Source organism: Eptatretus burgeri, chromosome 10, assembly GCF_056783735.1.
Source record: "Eptatretus burgeri isolate ZD-2024b chromosome 10, Ebu_testis_v1, whole genome shotgun sequence".
In the NCBI taxonomy this organism is placed as follows: Eukaryota; Metazoa; Chordata; class Myxini; order Myxiniformes; family Myxinidae; genus Eptatretus; species Eptatretus burgeri.
In genome coordinates, this window is record NC_140970.1 from 59,578,205 (window position 1) to 59,591,880 (window position 13,676).

Below are 13,676 nucleotides of genomic sequence, written 5' to 3' on the forward strand. Positions count from 1 at the left end.
ATATATATATATATATATATACATATATATATATATATATATATATATATATACATATATATCTATATATATATATATATATATACATATATATCTCTATAATACCAAGCTTGGACACTAAAAAACTCGGCTCGCCGTCACACGATCCCTATGAAATTGCTGTGGCACTTAGCGGACATGCCGACAATGTTTGGGAAGTCTTGGCATTCCATAGTACCACTTGCAATTTGCACAATGCATATTTTTGTCATTCCCCGTGTACGGTCTGTCATCTGCTACCAGCTATGATGTACTGCTATTCCGTGCATGTGCACGGGAATCGCATATATATATATATATATATATATATATATATATATATATATATATATATATATATATATATATATATATATCCAGTCACCTTAATATATAAATGTATTGTTGTGGGCTCGGTGTCACGGGGAGACTACGAGGGATGGACTGCCTTGGGTTACTCGCGGCGGGTCGCCAATCGACCGTGAACACCAATAACTCGACCACGTGACTTTGGGTCCGTCGTCTAAACCGTTTACCTCAGAGTTACGTCATCTCATTTCCGGGAAACACGCCCTCGGTACATACTTTCTTTAACCAGATCACCTACCAGATCAGATGCAGCTGAGCGGAAGTGCCAAGCAAGTACCGGCCCTTTCCTGTTACAGCATGACAATCTTCGTCAGGTCAGGTTCGATCTGTGACCTGCTACAGGTACCATGTAAACCTGTACTAACCTGTTCCATGGTCGGGTTGTCGGCGACTAAACCGTCTCCCCCACCAGGTTTTCTGGTGAGGAGGGTGTTTGGATATGGACACCCAGCAGGATTAAAAACAAAACCTGTCAAAGGGCGGAGGAGCTAATTGTGAGCCAACGGCCATCCATATCTAGTGCCCAACTGTGTCTGCGGACGTCCTCCTGCAGTTGGGCTACTTCTTATTAGGAGGTTGGTGGCAGGATTTGCACTCCAGCCACCGTAAAACGCTTCATTCCGCAAAACGCAAAAACGCAAAAAAATCTGAAAACCCACTCCGTGGGAGTACCTCCTGTGCAGCTTCCCTTCGCAGGGCAGCTCACCGGATGATGGGATTGGGGCAAAGCCTTCGGGACCCCCAATCTTTGATAGGAGGGAAACCACGGGGTAACATCCCTGGGTCAGATTGCGGGAGAGTGTGTCGGAGTGGTGCTGAGGTGTCGTCCACCAGACGGCGGTCTCCTTGGGTTAACCTGAGGCGGTCCCTTCGGGTGGGTGCCTGGAATGTCCTATCCCTAAGAGAGGATGATCACCTGTCTCTGTTATCATCTGAGCTCAAGCGTTTGGACATCGGGGTTGCAGCTCTCTCTGAAGTTCGGAGACCGGATTGCGGCGAGATAATGGTGGGTGGTTACACCTACTATTGGTCTGGTCGCTCTGATGGTTACCATACCCAAGGAGTTGCTGTAGCTGTGTCCAATAAGCTGACCCCAATGATAATTGAGGTAACACCGGTCAACGAGCGTATTATGAGATTAAGGATTCGTCACTCCTTAGGTGTCATTTCCCTGGTCTCTATTTATGCTCCGACTGAGGCGAGTGATGTTACCGTGAAGGACACATTCTACGCCACACTCGAGTCTGTGGTTGATCAGTGCCCCAGACGAGATACACTTCTAGTCTTGGGGGATTTCAATGCATCGACTGGAACTGATAGGGACGGTTATGAGGTGTGTGTTGGTCCCCATGGGTCAGGAACTATGAACCAGAATAGCACTAAGTTCCTTGACTTTGCAAGAAGTCATGGACTTAGGGTGGCTGGTTCATGGTTTCAGCGCCCGCAAGCTCATCGCTGGACTTGGTATTCCAACGCTGGCGGTGTGGCAAAGGAGATTGACCATGTCCTCATTGACGGTCGCTGGAGGATGATCCAGAACTGCAGGGTCTACCGGAGTGCTCAGTTCCTCAATACTGACCACAGGCTTGTTGTAGCAACTCTAAAGCTGCACCTTAAATCCTGGAGAATGGTACCATCCCAGCCTAGGCTGGATGTTGCCAAGCTCAGGGATGAGAGAGTAGCTGAGGAGTTTGCGAACAGGCTGAGTGGACACTTGGGGGTCTGGGTGCTTTGGGGGTCCTGAAGAGTTGTGGAACACCTTCAAGACCACCGTCCTTGATGTTGCCGGTGGATGCCTTGGAGTTCACCGCAGGGCAAAGAAGAATTTTGTCTCTCAAGGGACACTGGATACCATTGACCAGAGTCGCAGGGCCAGGCTGAATGGCAGAGCTGAGCTGTTCAGGGAGCTGAGGCGTAAAACTGTACGTGCACTGAGGGTGGACAAGGAGGCCTATGTGCGAGGAATCTGTGAGGGGTAGAGCATCACCTGTGGACAGGTGATTCTCGTCCCGCTTACAGGGGAATTCGCGCATTACGTTCATCCAAGCCCATCCCTCGGAGCACTGCAGTTCGAGCAGAGAGTGGTAGGCTCTTGACAGAGGAGTCTGAAGTGAAGGCCCGCTGGGCCGGTTACTTCGAGCGGTTGTACCAGGCTGATCCCCCAGCTGTCGAGTTGGACGTCAAGGGTGTTACAATCCCTGTTGCTGACCCTCGAATCAACTGTGGTCCACCATCGCTTGTGGAAACACGGGCTGCGGTGAACCAGTTGAAACGGGGCAAAGCTCCAGGGATCTGTGGCATCCATGCCGAACTTCTCAAGGCTGGTGGAAATGCTGCACTCGTGTCGTTGCATGCAGTTTTGTGCTCTGCCTGGAACACAGGCATCATCCCAACTGACTGGAAGAGGGGCCTTGTTGTCCCTCTCTGGAAAGGGAAGGGTGATCGCCAAGACTGCAACAACTACCGAGGGGTGACGCTGCTCTCAGTGCCGGGCAAGGTCTTTGCTCGGATAATTCTTGATAGGGTTCGCCACCATCTGCTTGAGCACCAGCGTCCAGAGCAGTCAGGCTTTACACCAAAGAGGTCAACGATTGACCGTATCCTTGCACTTCGTGTCCTCACCGAATGCAGACGAGAGTTTCGGCAGGGGCTGCTTGCAGCCTATGTTGATCTCTGTAAAGCGTTCGATTCAGTGAATCGGGATGTCCTCTGGAGGATTCTTGGTCTTCGTGGGGTGCCACCGAAACTGATCGATCTGATGTCTGAACTCTACTCTGGTACTGAGAGTGCTGTGAAGTGTGGTGGTACCGCCTCTGACTTATTTCCAGTTGTTACTGGAGTTCGTCAGGGATGTGTACTTGCCCCCACACTTTTCAGCACTTGTATGGACTGGATTTTTGGGAGGATGTCGGAGAGATCAAGTTGCGGTGCATCGTTTGGCAATGTCAAGATCTCGGACCTTGATTTTGCAGATGATGCAGTCATCTTTGCGGAGACTTTAGACATCCTCTTGGGGGCCCTCGAGGTGCTGAATGAGGAGTCGGAGCCGTTGGGATTACGGATTTCTTGGGTCAAAACAAAGATCCAGGCTTTCGGTGACATCTTGGATGCTGCTGTCCTGTCTGTGTCTGTTTGTGGTGAGGATGTTGAGGTCGTGGATAGATTCACTTACCTTGGCAGTGATATTCATGTCTCCGCAGGTTGTGAGCCGGAGGTCAATAGACGTCTGGGTCGGGCCTGGGGAGTCATGGATTCACTGGATCATGGGGTGTGGCGCTGCCGGTACCTGTGCGGGAGGACGAAAGTCCGAGTCTTCAGGTCCTTGGTACTTCCAGTCTTGCTCTATGGGTGCGAGACTTGGACTTTGACCAAGGATCTGAGACGGAGACTTAATTCCTTTGGTACCAGGTCTCTTCGGAGAATCCTTGGCTATCGCTGGTCGGATTTTGTGTCCAACGAGCGATTGCTGAGAGAGACTCGGATGAGATTTGTTACCTGCATAGTCCGTGAGCGTCAGCTGCGGCTGTATGGACATGTGGCTCGTTTTCCTGACGCTGATCCTGCTCACCAGATTCTCTCAGCGAGGGAGTCTCATGAGTGGAGGAGGCCAGTGGGCCGACCACGTGCCTCATGGTTACAGCAGGTTGACCATCATCTCAAGGAGATGGGGATGGGCCTGGCATCTGCCTGGGGGATGGCCAGACGGAGGCCCCTGGAGTACCGGCGGAAAGTGGACGCAGCGACGCGCTGTTCTGGCACATGCTCCCATACCTGACCTGACATGACAATGCCCCCATGCACAAAGCGAGGTCCATCCAGAAATGATTAGTCAAGACCAGTGTGGAATAACTTGACTGGCCTGCACACATCCCTGACCTCAACCCCATCAAATACCTTTGAAATGAATAGGAACGCCGACTGCGAGGCAGACCTCATTACCTAAACATCATTGTCTGACCTCACTTATGCTCTTGTGGCTGAATGGAAGCAAATCCCCGCAGCAATGTTCCAACATCTAGTGGAAAGACTTCCCAGAAGAGTGGAGGCTGTTATTGCAGCAAAGGAAGGACCAACTCCATATTAATGCCCATGATTTTGGAATGAGATGTTGGACAAGCAGATGTCCACATACTTTTGGTCATGTAGTGTATATACGTGCAAATACATACATGATGTTTCCAGGTCTTTATAGAGCATGGCCATGCCAGGTGATATCACCCCAAGAATACCTGAGCAGCCCAATTGCACAATTTGGATTGAGTGTACGAATGGTAACCTGGACGCCATGTCACTGACCCACCCTCCTGAGAGAAACAAATCCGACAACAAACAACTACTCGAGGTCTCCAACTAGTTTCCACCCGAAGCCCTTCCACCAATCTCCACCTCTCGCACTTTAATAGACATCCACTGGGAAGTTAACTTACTCTGTTGGGGGGGGGGGGGCAGTGGGAAGGCAAAGCAACGTATTCTCCCCACTGTCTGAGTACTCTGGTGTGTAGAGAACATTTTTTTTGTATACATTGTCGAGGCTCGTATAAGACTCAAAGTATAACAAAGGGAGCAGGAGGCAAGAGGAGCAGGAGAGGGAAGCAAAAAACAGTGGGGAACAGAGACATTCAGAGATCTGTGGGAGGGAGAGGGATGGGGCGGGATACACGGGGTAAACAAGATGGGCATGACAGGGACTTTGAAGGAGGTGGGTTTGCGCTGGATTAACAGGGGTAGAAAAGATCATGGTTTTGGATGGGGTAAGATAAGAGGTGGTGGTAAACAGCTATTTTGAAGACCTGGAGGGAAGAGTGGGATTGAAGAGTGTATGGGAGTCTGTTCCAGAGGTGGGAAAAAACAGGAATGAAAGAGTGAAGGTGAACAGTGATTCTTGATTTTGGTAGTTTCACCAGAAGGTGATTGCTGGCAGACATTGAGCACCTTGCAGAAATATGGGGGAGTGGAGTGAGGGGGGGGGAGGAGGGGCAGATCGCAGACAGAGCAGGGAGGCAAGGCTGGAGAGGAGACGGTAAAAGGCAGAAAGACCAGCGACTTGCTTGCTGTGAGACAGTGAGAGACCCAAAGACAGTATCATTGCAGGAGATACCAATGATCCTAAATGCCTTGGTTTCCACAGCATGAAGCCGAAAAAGGTGTGAGGTGGGAACACCAGTCCAGGGAGGAGAGCAGTACTCCATCCGGCTGTGGATGAAAGCTTTGTATGTGGTCAGGAGCTCAGGTGTGCCAAGGAAGGATTTTGCACGATGGATGATGCCCAGACGGTGTCTGGCTCTGGAGGCCAGCTTGGAAATGTGGCTTTCCCAGGTAAGATCATGGCAGATAGTGAGACCCAAAAGCTTGAATGAAAGGACTTCTTCAAGGGGATTTTTGAGAAAGTAGATGGGGAAGGGTTTTCCAGATGGTCTTTTCAGAGAGACATAGTGAGAGTATTAGATTTAATTTGTCAGTGTGGCCTGAATAAATGAGAATAAAAAACAGGAAAAGGCTGTAAAAATGCCACAACAGACAGTATGATACTGTGGCTTCGTCATTTCGCTTTGTCATTTTTCGTCATACGAGGAGACACCTTAATCTAGCTATAAAGCACCATCGCTCAATCAGTGACTCCACATTTTAAACAAATGCTTCATACAGGGTAGGAAGTTCGAAAACGAAATGTGAATATGCATGGCATCTGGACTTTAGTCAAACCTAATGACTCCACCTGCGCATGCACGCACGCACGCACGCACGCACGCACGCACGCACGCACGCACACACACACACACACACACACACACACACACACACACACACACACACACACACACACAGTCAGAGATTTGCAACAGGTGCCCTGAGTGTTGAAAAAAAAACATGATGGAATACTAAATGACAGCCATTTTAGTCTTGTATTTATTCAGGCCACATCGACAAAAGCAAGCTAATCCTTAATTAAATATTGGCTTAAACACTTCACCATGGCAACAGCAAACTTCAAAGTGCATTACTCAGAGAAAGAAGATGAACAAACGAGCCTGGTAATGTGATGTGGTTTTGGTACCTTGCTGCCAATGCCAAGTACTGATGAAAAAATTGCACATGTACGTATTACAGGCTGCAATGTGTATAAAGATAACAGACATTGTAGATTATAGCAAAAGCCGTCAGACAGGATCTTGACTTAACGTTCCATTTGATGTATGATGCATTCAATGGTTCAACGCCATGCCTGTGAATCACCAGGATGATAATTTATAGTTAAATTGGGAATCAAACTCATCCTGAGATCAAAGGTGAGTACGTTACTTCTAAGCCGTAGCCTTCAGTTTGAAGATAGCTCATGTACAATGCAGACGGACAAACATTTCTTGCTAACTCACGTCATCTAACCAACTCGCTTCATTTCTGTTATTTGCTATTTATTCCAAATGACGATCAAAACATTTTCTCATCCTATTGCTGTTTACTATTTCAATGGGTTTTATTGCATTTATCATTTCAAATGTTTATGGGTGCTCCAGCAGTACTTCACAACATGATGGTGACTTGTCTTTGGTTAATTTTAAGCCTGGAAATGTTCACAACTCGTCCTTGTGAGCAAGATGTCCCATTGCACACCTGGGACATTATAGATGATGATGATGATGCAGACACTCTGAAACAATCATTTAGGATTGTTTGTTGCCATTTTTACCTCCACCACAGAAAGTGAAGGAGGTTATGTTTTCACCCCTTTCTGTCTGTCTGTTTCTTGCAAAATCGAAGATTTTTGAAGTATATTGGTCAGTCGATTTTTTTTATTCTCTCTGTCACCTACAGATCACAATATGAAACCGATCGTCATGAAACTTTACCAAGTCGGAGAGGTAGTCTCAACTGAGAAGCCGATTGATTTGTTGGTCAAAGGTCACCTTGAGGTCAAATCTCTAAAATCGTCATTTTTCAATTGATTGACTTGAAATTTGAATAAGATTTGCATATTGCATCACTGGATTGGGAAACCAAATATTTTTTGATGTCAAAGGTCAACTCAAGGTCAAATTTCTAAAATTATCCATTTTTATCTGAATAATTGTCAATTTTCATCCGATTGACTTGGATATTAAACAGCAATTGCAGAGTGCATTCCTGAATTGGGAATCCAACTAATTTTGAGATTGAAAGGTCAACTTAAGGTCAAACTTCCAAAATCATCAATTTTCAACTGAAAAAAATAATCAATTTTCATCGGCTTGGCCTGATCTTTGATTAAGATTGTAAATGTTCATTATAATTAAATGGACAATTTGATGTATCCATGACAACCTTTGAAGAGGGGGGTGGATTTTGCAAATATCGTGCTCTCCACGACGTCTTTTTCTTGTTACTTGCAAAATTGAAGATTTTTCAAATATATGCTTAGTCTATTTTGTTATTCTGTCTGTCTGTCGCCTACAGGTCACAATTAAACCGATCTTCACGAAACTTCACCACATTGTAGAGTTTTCCACAAGAAAGAAGTCTTGTTTTAAAGTCAAAAGGTCAACATAAGCTTAAAGGTCAACAACTTCGGTGAAATTTCTAAAATCCTCAATTTTCATCTCATTGACTTAAAATTTGAAGATGATTTATATTTCATGTCACTGAATTCAACCACCAATTCTTTTCGAGGTCAAATAGACCAATAGGTCAACATAGTCCCAAAGGTGGTATTTCTAAAATCCTCAATTTTTATCAGTTTGACTTGAAATTTTAAGAGGATTTATATTTCAGGTAACTGAATTCAACCACCAATTATTTTAAGGTCAACATGGACCAAAATGTCAACATAGTCCCAAAGGCAGAAACTAAGGTGGTATTTGTAAAATCCTCAATTTTCATCTCGACTTGAAATTTGAGGAGGATTTGCATATCTGGTCACTGAATTCAACCACCAATTATTTTCGAGGTCAATATGGGCCAAAAGGTCAACATAGTCCCAAGGTCAACAACTAAATGGTGTTTCTAAAATCCTCAATTTTCATCTCATTGACTTGAAATTTGAGGAGGATTTGCATATGAGGTCACTGAATTCAACCACCAATTATTTTCGAGGTCAATATGGGCCAAAAGGATAACATAGGCCGACTTTCTAAAATTGTCACATTTCATCTGATTGACTTGAAATTTGAAGAGGAGTTGCATATTTGGTCACTGAATTAAACCAGCTAATTATTTTTGTGGTCAACATAGACCAAAAGATCAACATAGTCCCAAGGTCAACAACTAAGGTTGTATTTCTAAAATCTTCAATTTTCATCTAATTGACTTGAAATTTGATGAGGAGTTGCATATTTAGTCATTGAATTAAACCACCATTTATTTTCGAGGTCAACATAGGCCAAAAGGACAACACAGGCCAACTTTCTAAAATTGTCAAATTTCATCCGATTGATTTGAAATTTGAAGAGGATATATATTTCAGGTCACTGGATTCAACCTCCAATTATTTTGTAAGTCCACATGGGCAAAAAGGTCAACATAAACCAAATTCTAAAATTGCCAATTTTCATCCGATTCACTTGAAATTTGAAGAGGAGTTGCATATTTGGTCATTTAATTCAACCACCAATTATTTTCAAGGTCAAATTTGTTTTATGGATTTTGCAAGTATCATGCTTTGCACAATGTCGTTTTCTTGTTATTCTGTCTGTTTATCAGCTACAAGTCACAATTTTAAACTGATCTTCACGAAACTTCACCACATGGTGCTGTTTGTGAAAAGGAAGAAGCCTATTGTTTTTGAGTTCAAAATGTGAACATAGGTCAAAAGGTCAACATAGGCCCAAAGTCAATGAGAATGGTGTTTCTGAAATCCTCAATTTTCAACTGATTGACTTCAAATTTGAAGATTTCTATTTCAGGTCACTGAATTCAACAAGCCAATTATTTTTGAGGTCAACATGGACCAAAAGGTTAACTTAGGCCCAAGGTCAACAACTGAGGTAGTATTTCTAAAATCTTCAATTTTCATCAGATTGACGTCAAATTAGAAGATGATTTATATCACTGAATTCAACTAGCCAATTATCTTTGATGTCAACATCGACCAACAGGTCAACATTGGCCAAAGGTCAACAACATATTTTTCACAACAATAACATAACATATATAACATAACAACATATATATACAACAACATAGGTGAGATTTCTAAAATCCTCAATTTTCATCCAATTGACTACAAATTTGAAGAGGATTTACATTTCAGGTCACTGAATTCAACTCGCCAAATATCTTTGAGGTCAACATCGACCAAAGGGCAAGAACATTGGTGAGATTTCTAAAATCCTCAATTTTCATCTAATTGACTTGAAAGTCAAAGAGGATTTATATTTCAGGTCACTGAATTCAACCAGCCAAATATTTTTGAGGTCAACATGAACCAAAAATTCAGCATAGGCCAAAGGTCACCAAGTTACAGTCGATGAGATTTCTAAAATCCTCAATTTTCATCCCATTGACTTTAAATTTGAAGAGGATTTTCATATCAGGCACTGAATTCAACCACCAATTATATTTGAGGTCCACAATCGGTCAAAATGTCAACATAGGCCGAATTTCAAAAATTGCCAATTTTAATCCGATTCACTTGAAATTCGAAGAGGAGTTACATGTTTGATCATTGAATTCAACCACCAATTATTTTTTAGGTCAAATGTGTTTCATGGATTTTGCAAGTATTGTGCTCTGCACAAATTCTTCTTGTCTGTCTGTCTGTTTGTTTGTGTGCAGGATATCTCAAAAAGTTGTGGACAGATCTGGATGAAATTTGGTGGAAAGGTTTGGGGTGTGACAAGGACTAACTGATTAGATTTTGGTGAAGATCCGGATCCGCCGACAATATTTTTTTCAGTGATTCTTCACCATTCAGAGATAGGGCCAAAATGATATATAGCACAATGTCTCAAGAAGTTGTGGACAGATTCGGATGAAACTTGGTGGACATGTTGGATGCGTGACAAGGAAAAATTGATTCAGTTTTGGTTAAGATCCGAATCCGGATCTGGATACGATAAATATTGAATTTTCAAAGTGAATCTTCATTGAGAGAAAGGGCCAAAAACGATATGGTGCTGTATTGCGTGATATTTCAAAAATGTAATGAGCAAAATATGTTCCCATGCATCAGGCATTGCATGGTGGAGGTATGCACTCTACTGAGTGCCCTTCTAGTTTCATTAATATATTTGAGTACAACCCATACCTAGCAGCAAACTATTTGCCTGATGTCAACCCTTCCACTGCTGATGCCAATCAAGACTCGGCTTCTACATCCATCTCAAAAGCAATCAATAACCCCATCGTTTGACATAATACTCGTACGGAGGGATCGCTGATGATAAATATTAAAATTACATCCTTTTCCTCAAAGTTTAAGGCTCATAATAAACCTGAACCAAATCCAGCAAAATAGCATGGACAATAACAACGCATTCTGTCCATCAACAAAAACAATAACGGCATGAGGCAATGGTCCCGAGATCACATGATAAACATGATAGACTAACTTCTATCCTCTCATCCAAACTCTCTCTTCCTCATATGTGGTGACTTCAATTGTCATCATGCCAGTTGGCTGGGTGTGGGTACCTCTCTCACCTGCCATGGTACTTCAGTAAAAGACTTCTGCAACTCATTGGGACTGACTCAATTGGTCAACTTCCCGACCCGGATCTCAACCAACGGTACTCAATCTCTCCTGGATCTGATTTTGACAAATTACCCTGAAAATATCTATTGTTCTTCCTCCACTCCAATCGGTTCATCTGACCACGTGCTTGTCAAAGTAAACATCTCTCTGGCTGTTATTAGAGAACCACCCCAGTGCAATCGAATTTGGAATTTCACACTGGCAGGGTCTCCAAGCAGCCATCAAACTTATGGACTGGTGTTCCATCGCTACTTTCTCCAACATCAACTCATCATGGGAATTCTTTCAAAGAAACTTTCTCTCTCTCATGCACAGATTTATCCCCTCTCGTCTTCAGTTGTCCTTCCCTTCCTCCCGGCCATGGTTCACTGAAGCTTGTGGCGAGGTAATTGTCCTGAAACAACTTGCCTTTGCCTCATGGAAAGCAAACCCAACTGAAAATAATCTCAGTTCCTTCCATAAAGCTCGGAACAAGTGTGTGTCTACCCTCACGAGAGCCAGCAAACAACATGTTTCTAATCTCAAGTCTGAACTCTCAAACCTCTCTCCCTCCAAATCCTGGTGGTGTCTAACTTAACTGCTCCCTTATAATCAACTCCCTTACCTTAAATGGCTGCACTGTTGACACTACACGTGAAAAGGCTGAATGCCTAAACTCCATATTTGCATCTAAATCTTGTGTCAAAAACCCATTGCTTGCTGTACCCACCTTACCCAATCACACCCAGCTGTTCCTGGACTCTGTGTCCTTTTCTTCTGACAAAGTGGAGAGCTTGCTGTCAAACCTCGACTCAGATTCTGAAACCGGTCCAGATAGCATCAGCCCACGTGGCCTAAAAACCTGCTCCTCTGCTCTTGCTCACCCTCTCCACATTATATCGACCCTCTCATTTGCTAAAGGTCATCTGCCATCTACTTGGAAATCAGCAAACATTACCGCTCTGCATAAAAAAGGTGCAAAAACAGATCCCTGCAACTACAGACCAATCAGCCTTCTCCCAATCATCAGTAAGGATATGGAATCCATCATCGCTTCAGACATTTAATCCTTCCTCTTCTCCAATGACTTGATTTCCGATCATCAATTTGGTTTCAGACCAGGTCACTCGACCCTGCATTTGCTTCTTCCACTCTCCCAACAATTGATGCAGGTACTCAATGCCAGACATGAAATCAGTCATCTCCCAAGATATATCGTGTGCTTTTGACACGGTCTGGCGCCCTGCCTTGCTCACAAAACTCTCTTCCCATGGTATCCAAGGCCATCTCCACTCATGGCTCGCAGACTTCCTCTCCCGTCGCAGTCAACATGTGGCCCTAATTGGAGTTCTCTCATCTCCTCTTCCTGTCCAAGCTGGAGTTCCTCAAGGCAGCGTTCTGGGCCCTGTTCTTTTTCGGGTTTTCATCAATGATCTCTCCGACTGTCTGGAAAATCCTCTTTATCCCTTTGCTGATGACTCCACCCTCTGCCGTACCATCTGTCATCCCTCAGACCGGCAAGCAGCAGCTTCTTCGCTCTCTGCAGATCTGGGTAAAATCACAAACTGGTTCAACACATGGAACATGTCTTTGAATCCTGACAAATCTCACTATGTCCCTCCGAAAGGACCGTTTGGAATCCCCCCTTTCTACCTTCTCAAAAATCCATTGGAAGAAGTCCTTTCATTCAAGCTTGTGGATCAGACTATCTGCCATGATCTTTCCCGCGAAAGCCACATTTCCAACCTGACCTCCAAAGCCAGTCGCCGACTGGGCATCCTCAACCGTGCAAAGTTCTTCCTTGGCATACCTGAGCTCCTGACCACATACAAAGCTTTCATCCGCAGCCTGATGGAGAACTGCTCTCTCCTCTGGGGTGGTGTTCCTGCCTCTCACCTTTCTTCGCTTCATGCTGTGGAAACCAAGGCATTTAGGATCATTGGTATCTCCCACGATGAGGCTGAGTCTTTGGGCCTCTCACCGCAGGTAGATCGGTGGTCTTTGTGTCTTCTACCATCTCCTCTCCGGTGTTGCCCACCCCCCCCTTGTTCTGTCTACAATACACCCCCCCCCCCAATATTTTCGCAGGGTGCTCAAGGTCCGCCAGCAACCCCCTTCTCGTAAAACTACCAAAATCGCGAATCACTGCTCACCTTCACTCTTTCATTCCTCATTTTTCCGGCCTTTGGAATAAACTCCCACACTCTCTTCAATCCCATTCTTCCCTCCAGGTCTTCAAAACAGCAGTTCACCACCACCTATCTTCCCCCATCCAAAACCATGATATTTTCTTCCCCCGTTAATCCACCTCCTTCAAATTCCCTGCCTTCCTTCCTGAAAGTCCCTGTGGTGTCCATTTTGTATACTCCGTGTTCCCCACCCCATCCCCCTCCCTTCCACAGATCTCTTAATGTCTCTGTTCCCCACTGTTTTGTCCTTCCCTCTCCCACCCCTCGTCTCCTGCCCCCCTTGTTGTGCGTTGCGTGTTATCTTCCCTTCGAGCTTCGACAATGTATTCAAAAAAACCCAAACAAACAACAAAACAATGCGAAATACTGTGATAAACTTCAATATGACTGCATGGGTAATGTGCAAGGGGTCCCAAAAGTGACTGTGCATAAGAACATACGAACAAAATTTTGAA